Source organism: Myotis nattereri (assembly GCF_964212035.1).
Source record: "Myotis nattereri genome assembly, chromosome: 1".
Taxonomy (NCBI): Eukaryota; Metazoa; Chordata; class Mammalia; order Chiroptera; family Vespertilionidae; genus Myotis; species Myotis nattereri.
In genome coordinates this window covers 148,086,640-148,098,781 of record NC_138075.1, presented here as the reverse complement: position 1 = coordinate 148,098,781, position 12,142 = coordinate 148,086,640, and the positions used below count along the sequence as shown (strand labels likewise).

General features: G+C 45.3%; 1 protein-coding gene and 1 pseudogene across 3 annotated transcripts in view; one reads left to right on the top strand and one right to left on the bottom strand.

The window, feature by feature from the left end:
• The window catches only part of ELOVL6 (ELOVL fatty acid elongase 6), a 146,088-nt gene that overhangs the window by 22,457 nt on the left and 111,489 nt on the right, over positions 1–12,142 (top strand). The gene's annotated exons all lie outside the window — the stretch shown is intronic.
• Positions 5,864–6,230, bottom strand: LOC308529675 (transcription cofactor HES-6-like; annotated as a pseudogene). Its single transcript has one exon. The product of its transcript is annotated as a transcription cofactor HES-6-like (transcript).

Here is a 12,142-nt window from a genome sequence, read left to right as displayed (position 1 = left end):
ATCACTGACAAAGTACTGGGATCACTGCTCTCAGAATGTATCATTCATCTCCTAAACCTCAGCTTCCTTATCTGTAAAATGAAGGAAATAATAATACTGACCCAAGAGCATTGTTGAGTTGACTAAATGAGTTAATGTATGCAAGATATTCACTAACACTCTAAAAGTTTTAGCTGTGTTGTTATCATTGATGTCATTTAACATTTTACACAGTACATTCATTCTTTCATGGTTCCTTCATTGCAACCCTGTGAGGTAGGAATTTCCATCCTCATTTTATAGGTAAGGACATTATACTTTTATGTCTCAATCATGAATGAGCCCAACAATGATTCTGTTTGTCTTTTTAGTTTAGTTATACATTTTACTACTGCTGGAAGCAGAAATTATGCATGGAATGTACACATTCTGAAATTACATGGTTCATAAGATCCCATTAGAAAAATTGAAGAGGAATGTTTGGTTAATAGATAACAAGTAAGGAGTTAATTGCACCCAATAGAAATAATTATGCTCATCCACGGCATTAAATTTCTTGGGATTGATTTTTATACATAAGTATATCAACTCTAGAGTGAGAGTATAAACGTAAGCAAAGATTTTAGTATATATGTGACAGGTTCCTTTGCTTTCAATATATTCTATTCCTGTGTATTTTATGGCTATGACTGGTGTAATGGAAGGAAAGTGGATCCAGTCTCATGAATATGTGTTGACATTAGGATGCCAAGCTCATAAGGAAGGAACCGAAGCTCTCAGGAAGTCCAATTTAATTTAGTATGGCCGCAGGCAAAAAAATACCATCTGAACATTTAATATTTACTTTTGACTCATGTTCAAAATTGACAGCATTTATTGTTATAAAAAGTATGTACTTTGCTCTGGCTTGTGTGGCTCAGTTGCTTGAATGTCATTCTTTGCACCGAAAGGTCACTGCTTCAATTCCTGGTCAGGGCACACACCCAGGTTGCAGGTTCCAGGTTCCCGGTTGGGGTTGGGGTTGGGGTCAGGGTGCTTTCAGAAGGCAACTGATTGGTATTTCTCTCTCATACCAATGTTTCCCTCTTCCTTTCCCTTCCTCTCTCCTTATAAAAAAAATCAATAAAAATATTTTTTAAAATTATGTACTTAAAATGACTTTATATCTGGATATGTTAGATCATTTCATTTGCATTGAAGGTAATGTCATTTCACCTTATTTTTTGCCAAAGCATCTTATAGAAGAACCAACCAGTTAACCAAGGGAATTTTTTATACTTCAGGGGGTTGTTTTGGCAGAATGCAACCATAGGCTGAGTGACATGCCCTATTGCATAATGGGGTAAATTACATTACAACGGCTTCCTGCAGATCTAGAAATCAGGTAAAGACTTTAATTCTCATTGGCTCTAATAAATGCTCAGGAGTGTTTAGAAGGGTTTCAGACATGGATGTGCTTGGATGAGAAAATGACTAGTCGGGGTATCATCAGAGGCATTAAGGGAACCTGGAACAGTTACTGCTGTCTTGCGACTTGCTCTCAGAGAGGGAATTGGTCTGCTGGGATCACATTCTGGCTGCTTCTATTACTGCCTGCTCCTGGGTTTGACAGCCTGAGTTCATATTTCCCTGTTTGTGCTCATTCTCACACCTGACTTAGCCACAGAGCTATTAGTGTAGTTGAGGCAGGGCAGAGGTGTTACGTGACTACACAGATAAGCGGACAAAGATGAAATGGTACACTAGCAGGGCGATGCCTGATGTGCTTTCTGCGCTTTCTTACACAGACTTACCGGCTCATTCCGCACAGGGCTGTTGATTGGAAGGTGTCACCTGAGCAAATGCAGTGTGAAAAGCCAGTGTGACTCCAAATTCTGCTTTTCCTCTTTTTCTTTGAGTCTGAAGAAAAGCAGTTGTGGGAGATCGGGCAGTGTTGTAGGTTTTCACGTGCTCCTCTGCACCATGTAGCATAAGGGTCAGATGAACAGTTCCCGTATTGCAGGGGACATATGTCCATGGATTCACTGTGAGAAGACTGAAAAGCCCTTTGCATTGTGCACAGTAAAAAACAAAAACAAAACAAAAATACTAGAAATTTTACATTCTCAGGCTAATGCAAATATTTATTTTTGCAAGAATTTATTTTAAACTAAGTAAAATCAGATCACATTTCTCAAGAAGAAAGGCAATCACTCAACTAAGCAACCATAATAAGTGTGGATTATTGTCGGTGGTCTTAATGCAGCATCTAGAAGGGGTTCAGGAATCTGGAGAAGGCGCTGTGTGTAAATTAATAGAGTCTAGAGACGAAACATAAATTTGGAAGTCATTTTGGAGAGCCAGAGAAGACTTAGCCAAAGGAACTAAGTTCTCCTGTGTCTCTGGACCCTTTGCTTTTTTATTAACACAAATTGTCCTAAGGCAAAGTAGATATACATCAAAGGCAAGGTTTAATATACAGAATCCATTGTCAGATTGGGGGAAACTGCCTACGGCTGTTCAGGTGTTTGGCCAGTAGGAGGCAATGACATGTAGATTGAAATGCCCTCAGCTGCCCAGTAGGGCAGCAAGCCATCATTTATGCATTCTTTTTCAGGTTTGGGGGAATGCCCTCAGCCATTTCCAGATGATTCAGCCCTGACATGCTGGAATTGGCTTCTGGCATAAGGGCTCTTGCTTTCCAGGTTTTAACCCATTACCTAGAAGAATTAGTTCTATGTACCTCTAATCCATGTTCCTTGTAGGAGATACTGTCCATTCTCATTATTGGCCTATAAGACAGCATGGCTAACTTGTAAAACATATACACACTATAAACACACATACATACAAACATATACAGTTAGCATAATTTAACTGTGTGTGTATCAAAATTTTAATCATGATTATCTTTTGAAGATGGGATTAAGTCAGGGAACCAAAAGTGTGTTCCAGTGCACCTAATATTTTTGGGAATAGAGAGACTCAGTCCCCTTGGTCTTCGGCAGCTATGTGCATCCAAGCTGTTCCGTCTGTTCTTGAGTGAAGCTGTTATGCCCAGATTTCAAGATCCCCTAAAGATCCACCAGGGAGCGCCAAGTCCGATGCAAAAGCAAAGAGTCTTTATTCAAGCTAGCTCAAGCTCCCCGTCCACCACACTTGCCGACGCAGAGGCAGGAGGCAGAGAGCGAGAGCTCTGTGGGGAGAGGGGTTTTATAGAGGGGGTTGGAGTAAGGGGAGGAGAGTGGACTGTGGGCCCTGCCGATTGGCCAGGTGCAAGTCGGGGTCTTGTTACACAGGATGTGGTTGCGTCTATGGCACACACTTCCCTTGATTATCATTGGTTAGTTTAAAGAAATCCTAGGTGTGGCTAGCAGAGGCTTGGGCTTCCAGGAAGAAGCTCCTTACTGAGCACATGGCTAATGGCTGCTGCCCCAAAATGGAGGATCCGGGCAAGATGGAGGGCGTAGCCCTCGCCCTTTTATTCCCCCTTTTATTCTTGAGACTTACAGGCCCAATCATGGGTCGGTTTGCATTTCTACTTCACCTTCTGCTGCTAGAGGCCTGTACTGGGTACGCAGAACTATCAACTGAACCACCCCTATACACTTCTTGACAAATTGGACTAGTCTGTTAATAATGCAAGGGCTGAAAGTCAACAGCATTAGGATTACAAGGGGTCCAGCAAGGTCCACTGTCTTCTTGAGGGTGATCTGCAGCGGGTGTGTCTGGTTAGAGGTCACCTTCCACTCAGACTCCCTGCTGTCCTGGGCACAGAAGGAGCTGGGCTTGTGACCTGGCAGAGACAAACTATAACAAATGGTCTGGTGGAAGGGAAATAAACCATTTTAGTTTTAACACCCTCTATTGAAATAGGATTTTTCTTCTTAAAATTCCTCTATGGCTATCAAAAAGCCAAATCAAGACTAATTTATCTACTGTATTCAATTTGGCCTGATGTTTGCATAAACACAACAAAAATGGTAACTGACTACCTTTGCTGGAATCTCATGATTGAATCTTAATGTGCCCCGTAAAGCCAGGAAGACAAGCCATCCAGCTGCCATCAGGCCTGCCTGCAGTATCTGCTGAGTTAGGTGAATTCCTCACCTGTAGCAACTCCACCTGAGCCCACGCTCTAGGCTTTAAGGCCCATCTCAGTAGCCCTCTTACCCGTTGTGGCTCAGAGTGTGTGGGGGTTCCACAGGGATGCAGAGGCATCCTTATTGCTCCCCTTCTACTCTTACCAACCGCCAGTGATGGTAGGGCATAGGCCTGATGCTCCAGTGCCAGCCATCTTTAGGGCTCCCAAGCAGGCTACCAGGCTTTTCCTGTGGCACTTTTATTGGCTTCAAGTCTTCAGAGTCTAGACAGGTTTCTTTAAAACATGATACTCCAGTCAAAGTTTTCCATTAATAATCACTGTTGGAAACTGGTCTTATTGAATTTATGCAAAGAAATGTATTGCCATGACTTATTTAGCATTGCCAAATTTCAGAGGAATTATATAAGGAGAAAAACATACTGATCTGCTCTAAGATTTTCTGATTTTCCTTGCCAATTCCTTTTCATGGATTCTTCAGAGTTATAACAAAACAGTAACTGTTGGATTTCTTTTATCAGTCCCCCCTAAGTGCTTTGGCATAACTATTTACCCTCTGTTCAGGGAGACAGAATGTAAATTATTTACTCTCTCTGGATTACTGGCCTGTACTATTTGATTAATTTCCTTATAATAGTGCTCTTCTCCTTCTTATCACATACCAACCTTTCTAAATTTCATACTTTTAAATTAGCCTTTAAATCTTCTTTCTATGTCCTTTAAAAATGCATAACCATGCCTCAGAACTTCTATTCCAAACAGGTCTTTCCCAGCTTTCTACAGCCAAGATTTGTACCACCCCTGACATGGGCATGGTCACGCAGGCCCTCAAGACAGTATACAGGCTGCCAACTGTCAACTGTCTCTCAATAGAGACCAAAACCTGATGGGTATTCTTCTTTGCCTGGTTGGGCACCTGCCCTCTTGGCAGCTAGACACGCTTTACTTTTTGGGTTCATCCCTCATAGCCTCCTTCCAGGACAGCTAATACATAGCCATAACAATGGCCTTCAGTGTGGGAATCTGGACACTTGTCAGTTACTCCTAAAGACTACCAAGGACTGTAGACCATCACCGGTCTACAGCAACTGCTGGCAGCTACAGCTACATTCAAACCTGTAAGAGAATCAAAGGTTAATATAACATATTAATACAATGAAACATAATATTGGCACCCTGGCCGCTTCAGGCAGCTAAATCTTCTGCTACTAAACATGTCATATGGTAGGGCTATACAAACATCTTAGGGAGGTGACTAAAGTCTACTCTTGACCTTCCTATATAAGGCAAAATTGTCCTTGTCTCTTTGGAGCCATGTCCATGAAGATGCAGGCATCATCTGAGTTTATTATACAGTTTTCTGCAGGCCACTGTCACGGCTGTGCACTGCGGCCAGTTCTTCTTTCTAGCTATAAACACAGTCTGTCCAATTTCCTTAAAATGTATTCTGGCACAGGAGAAAGTTGTTTTGCTGTACACAGGTAGCTTAACCTCTATACCACTGGACCTGGACCTCTGCCCAGCAAACTGCACTCTACAAGTTCAATACGCAGCCTCCGGTTCTCCCAACCCAACTAGGCCTCGGCCAGTCTCTGAGCCAGACTCCCCCTCCCTTGGAGAATCCCAAAGTCCCGATGGCTCCCAGGTCCAGGGAGAGTGCCCTTTTGTTAACCCTGTTTATTAGTTACAGGACCCTGCTTTCTTGCCTTTCTACCATTTCTCTTTGTGGCAGAGCAGCAATCAGGCCTCTTCCAAGGGAGTGCACTGGAAGGGGATATCAGCCCCTCTGGTGAGCCAGCTGCTTCACCTAGGGTCTCCCAGGGGCCCGGCCAGAGTGTCCCCCAGAAAATCCCGGAAGCCTCTACCCTCTCGCAGTGGCATGGACTCAAGCAGGTGGTTCAGGAGCTGGGCGGTGATGGTGGTGTTGATGTCCTGGCACGTGGCACCTCATGCATGCACTGGATGTAGCCGGCAGCGAAGCGCTCGCCTGCAGCTGCTTGCGCCCGCGAGCCTTTCCCCACAGCACTCCCTGCACGCGCCACACCGTCAGCTCCAGCACCTCGGCATTCTCCAGCTTGGTCTGCACCTTGGTGCCCGCCAGCAGCTGCTGCAGCTCCTGCAGGCTCTCGTTGATCTGCGTGTGCCGCTTCTTCTCCACCAGGGGCTTCTAGGCCTTGTGGTCCGCCCGCCCCCCCCCCCCCCCCCCCCCGCCCCACGCCTCCCAGCAGTCCTTATTCTCTCGGCCCGCACGGTTCCATCAGGGCGCCAGGGGTGACGCCATAACCAGCACCGCCTGAAGCCGCCGAGGGCGCGCCCAGCGCCCTTAGCTGCATCGCCGGCAACAGCCCCTCTCTCCCCACTCTCTCGCTGCTGCCTCTTCTTTCAGGGCTGCAGCGGGCAGTTCAGGCATTCAGCCCCCCTTCTTTGACCTGGCTCTCAGGGGCTGAGTCTGCCTAGCAAACAGTTCTAAATCACCAGGGCGGCTTCGGACTTCAGCTTTGTTCCTCCTCCGCTTTTCTAGTGGCCTGCAGCTAGTAACATAACTGCTAACACCTCCGCCCCCCTTCTCTCAGCCCAGACCGGTTGCTTGTCTCCCTTTAAACAATGGGAATTTCGAAGAAAACTACAGACTGCTCCTATAGTAGCCCTCCCTCCCGGAGGCTGGGGTCCGACCTGTGGGGAAATATGATTCTTTAGTCGGCCTGGAAAGATAACATGTGCATAGGGAGATTTGCAAACAGAAAGCATGGAGGCCACCTGAAATCAGTTACAGATGCTTTCAGAATCAGGATGAGGGAAGAAGGTAAATACCAGGTTATGTCCTCTATGAGGATTCTAATAAATAATTGAAAACAGCAAGTCAAACAAAACATGTCACAGGCAGGGTTAGGGCCAGTAAATCTCTCCTCCCTGCAGATCTGTAAGCTTGTTGTGTCCACCAAAGAGATCAGAAAACCATAAATAACAAGTTCTTTGAAATTTACTACTTTGTTAATTTGCTAAGCAAACAGTTAACTTGAAAAGACTTCCCTCTTGCTTTTTAATAAGCAATCTTGAAACCTAGCCAGCCTTTATTTTAGCCTTTAAATCTATCCTAGAACTTCAAAATTTCAATTTAATACAGCGAATTTACAACCGAGGTAAGAGCAACTGATAGAAATTTATATTAACTAAGTGGGTTGATTCCCCTTTAACAGTGAGCAAAAGACTCTGAGAAAAAATAATTCTCCTTAGCTGCTAAGAGATTTTGCAGACTATTTCAGGGTCCAGCCCAAATGTTCAGCCAAGCGTATCAACAGAAAGTAGAATAAATCAAAGTACCAGTAATGAGCAGCTAAGGCAAACACCCATATTTACACTTTCTTAGTAGACTAGCCCAGGCTGGAGCTGCATCCAGTCCCCCTTCTCTGTAGTACATTGGCTAGTCCCACACAAACAAACTTTGTCCCGGTGATGACAGACAAGGGAGGGGGTGACCTGTTTTCACAGATCCTCACTCAGATGCCCTCCTGACTGAAGTCGTGGAGCCACACAAAGGAGAGGAGAGGGCAGGTCTCCTCCCTCTACACTCACATACTTTCACCAGACATTCATTCAGAGTTTAAACAATCCATCTAATTCCTAACAATTTCCCAATTCCTGAGGGAGCTCTATAGCCTCCCCTAATCTCTTTGAAATGATCAATCATAAACAAAAAGCCCCAAAAACCAGCCTTCCTACTCTGCGGAAACAAAACCAAATGGCGGGAGCGACCTGCCTCGTCTCAAATCCTTGTGAGGGGATTCCGCATCCCTCCTGAAGGGAGATCGGAACGTCTTCCGACTCTCCCTGACCGTGGTCCTTCAGTAGTGCGTCCACTTAGACCGCTTTGGGCACTACAGAATTTCAGCAATGAGCTCACACAGGACAGAACACACAACACACAGAACAGAACAGACAACACACAGACACTTACCGTGGTCAGTCAGACTCTCCGGATCGGGGTCCCTCATGGGTCTTGGGGATCCCAGATGAGCCCCCAAATGTTATGCCCAGATTTCAAGATCCCCCAAAGATCCACCAGGGAGCGCTGAGTCCGATGCAAAAGCAAAGAGTCTTTATTCAAGCTAGCTCGAGCTCCCCGTCCACCACACTTGCCCACGCAGAGGAAGGAGGCAGAGAGAGAGAGCTCTGTGGGGAGAGGGGTTTTATAGAGGGGGTTGGAGTAAGGGGAGGAGAGAGGACTGTGGGCCCTGCTGATTGGCCAGGCGCAAGTCGGGGTCTTGTTACACAAGATGTGGTTGTGTCTATGGCACGCACTTCCCTTGATTATCATTGGTTAGTTTAAAGAAATCCTAGGTGTGGCTAGCAGAGGCTTGGGCTTCCGGGAAGAAGCTCCTTAATGGCTGCTGCCCCAAAATGGAGGATCCGGGGCAAGATGGAGGGCGTAGCCCTCTCCCTTTCAAAGCCAAGTGGTGATTACTAAAAGGCCAGAGTGTGTCAGGAGACAGGTGAGAAGACAAAGAAGAAGGCAACTTCCTAAGATTGATAGACGGACTCTCTGTAAATATCTCTTCAAATCTATTTGAATTGCAATCCTTTCAGGAAGGTTAATGTCCATGCAAAATGCAGGTAGGAGGCCATAAGGCAGAACAAATACTCATGTGCCGGAATATAGGAATTTTAGGAACTTGGAAAAGAAAATCACTATGTCATGAAGTATTTCAAAAGACCCCATTTAGAGACAGGCACCTTCAGAGCAGGAGAACCGAGAATTTACTTTTAAGGGAATAGAAAGGGAATATTGCATGCTTTCCTATGTACTTACCATGGTGGCTTAAAGGATGCTGGGATTAGGAGGCTGTGCAGGTCGATTGCTTCCTGTCAGCTTGGGAAAAAGTAGAAGCACAAGTACTTAGAAGAGTTCTTGTTATCTGAAAAGAATGATATGTGATTTTTGGATTGGAACACTTGGTGTTCCCCTGGGCAGGATGGTTCCCCGGATTCTTTGTCTGCCGGAGCCGAAGGATGAATCCTTGGACTGAAGACAGTATAGCAAAGGTGGAGATTTATTGAAGAACAAATACAGACTCCCACTTGGGGAAGGGGAAAGAGTCCTGCTAACTTCTTGTTTCCACAGTTTGTAAAGCCTGCAAGTCCCTGTGTCCTGATATTCCCTTTGATTGGTCAATATTCCCTTTTAATTGGTTACTTTAGTAACCCCTGAGGCCCTTCTCCCTCATTGTCCCCCTATTCCCTCTGGGCTTTCTTTATTTTGTAAATATAGACCTTTTGGCTACTCCCAGTTTCCTTGTCTTATGTAAATGTACCTTCTCCCAGCTCTTTTGTCTTATGGAAATATAACTTCTCCCAGTCTGTAGCCCTGTGTTTTTCCCATGGACCCCCTATTCTAAAAATTCCCTAAACCTGCCTATATTCTCCTAAAATTACTATTTCAGAAAGCCGCTGTCTAATTCTTAAAGAGAGCTAGATGATTTTCCTGTCAGTAAGCTAAAGAACAAACAAGGTCCTTGAAGACATATAGTAACCTTTGGAGGAAATTCAGTGATATAATGGCTGAGAACTGGAGGGTCCAGGGGCCAAATTCATTGGCTCACACCACTGCCCAGTGACCTCACTTGGGAGTGAAATGGAATTTTTGGACTGGAACCCAGATCCTTTGTCCGCCGGAATTGAAGAATGAATCCACAGACAGAAAGTGGTATAGCAAAGGTGGAGATTTATTGAAGAACAAGTACAGACTCCCACATGGGGAGGGGGAAAGGGTCCCACTGAGTTCCTTTTCCCTATGGCTTATAAAGGTTGCAGAGCCTGGTGCCTTGATAGCCCCTCTGATTGGTCACTATTCCCTTAGACTGGTTACTATAGTAACTCCTGGGCTCAAAGGTTGAGTCTCACATGGGACATGTGAGGTTCTCCATCCCCCTTTCTTATTGTTTTCTTATTCCCTTTGGGCTTTCTTCTTCTTTTGAATGAAGGGCTTCCTTCTCTTTATTTTGTAAATATAGACCTTTTGCTGTTCCCAGCTTCCTCATTCTATGGAAATGTACCTGTTGCAGCTTTCCAGCTATGGAAATATACCTTCTGCTGCTCTCCAGCCCTCTGCTTCCTCCATGGTCCCCTTAATTTTCAAAATTTCTAAAATTTCCTAAAACCTGTCCTATTTTACCCCTTAAATTCCTGTTTCAGGAGCATGCTAGACCTCACAGGGAATAGATAATGTTGGCAGTATCTTCCCCCAAAGATCAGCCCTGAGCTGGTCTTTTGCTGATAAGCTGTCCCACAAGTGCTGGGGCTCTCTGTTCCTGACAGCGGAGGCAGCGGGGTATTGAAAACAGGATGACCAGTTGATAACTTATTAGGAATATAGAGAAGCCCAATATAGAGAAGGGGGGTGGCCTTGCTTAGAGAAGGCCACCCCCCTTCCCACCTCCCCTGGTGGACCAGAGGGTACAGGCCAAGGCTGCAGGGTTGTCCCTAGGAATTTGACTTGGATTCTTTCCAATGTGTGGGTAAATGTTTGCTTTTTCAAAGCAGGTGTTACCTGGCAACCTCCACATAGCTCATTTCGTAAGCCTCCTGATAATCCTGACGGGAAGGCATAGGATTATTTTGTAGTTGAGGAAACTGAGTCTCAGACACGTGATTCACTCACCGCTGCTCCACAGCAAGTGTGTGGCTGAACTGGGATTAGATCTCCAGCATGCCCAGCTCCTGAGACCAGCAGCCATGCTCTTCCCAGCCAGCCACCGAGCTGCAACGGCTAACGCACACCCCTGCGAGCTGGACAAGCCAGCTCATTCCCACCCACCCTACCGACACACAGGACAGAAGAAGCATTAGTAGCTGTGAGGAGACAGCTGTGAGGTTTACATGGGTTGTGGCAAGTGAGATTGGGACATGAGGGTAGATTGGCATCAGGGAAGCCAGACCGAGGAATTGGAGTCCCTGTGGTTAGGCAGGAAGGAACAATGTCAGTGAGGTAGGGACATAATGGTGGGAGGATACTCTGCTCTCACAAACCCAAATAGTATTTAGGGTGAACTCTATGAAATTGACAACCCACATTGTGGCCAATGAATGACAATGCCGTCTGGTTTAACTAAAACAGCGTCCCTGGTATTGCTGTAATCCCGTTCTCGTGTTTCACATCCACTTTCACCTGAGATGTTGGAGAGCGACGCCACCCGAGTTCACTGTTTGCAGATACCAAGCAAACAATCTTGTCCAACTAGTTAGAAGCCGGTTCTCTTTTTGCGAAAGGTCAAACCGGCTTCACAGGTTTATACGTTACCACAATTTAGACGGACACTATAGAGATTAAATGCACAGAAACATCACATGCTGCCTTCGTTTTTGGAAACCCTTTCATCAGAAACGAGCAGCCTACCTGCCTGCCTTCCATCCTGTCTCCATCCTGTTTTATTTCTTCCGACAGATTTTCATGGCATCTTGCTGGTACGCTTGAGATGGCTAACTTATGTGAACGCATTTATCTAGTGCCTGGGTCATAATACTCCTGCTATAAATGCAATTTTCCTCTTCTAAGCCCCGACCTCAACTTTCCCGACCTGGAACCTGTCATCAGAGAAGCAGCCTGGCACCTGTGGATTCACACACACTGAATTCTAGATCTTCTTCAGCCACTAAATGGTTTGGTGAACTTGAGCACATTCATTAAATTTGGCCTTCATTTCTAAGCGTGTGATTGAGGTAATCAAATTAGGCTATGGTAAGAATTAAACTAGATGGGTGTATAAATTGCTTACAAAATGTCCAGCACTTTATAAGCCCACCATAAAAGGTAGCTTGTACGGGGATGACTATGAGCAGCCATTACTATTTTCCCTTGTTTTCAGCATAACAGAGGCGTTCCTAATCAACAATACTTTTTAACTTCTCATTGAGCATGCAGAAACATTGTGTTACAACTCTGCCTCAAGACTCTTCATTGCTCCCAAACTGCCTATTGCATTGGCTCAAAATTTTCAGCCTGATCCTTGAGGTATAAAGTGGCAGAGCTGCGATTTGGCAGCATTGACCACAACTCACCATTCCAGACTCATAGCTACCTCTCTCTTT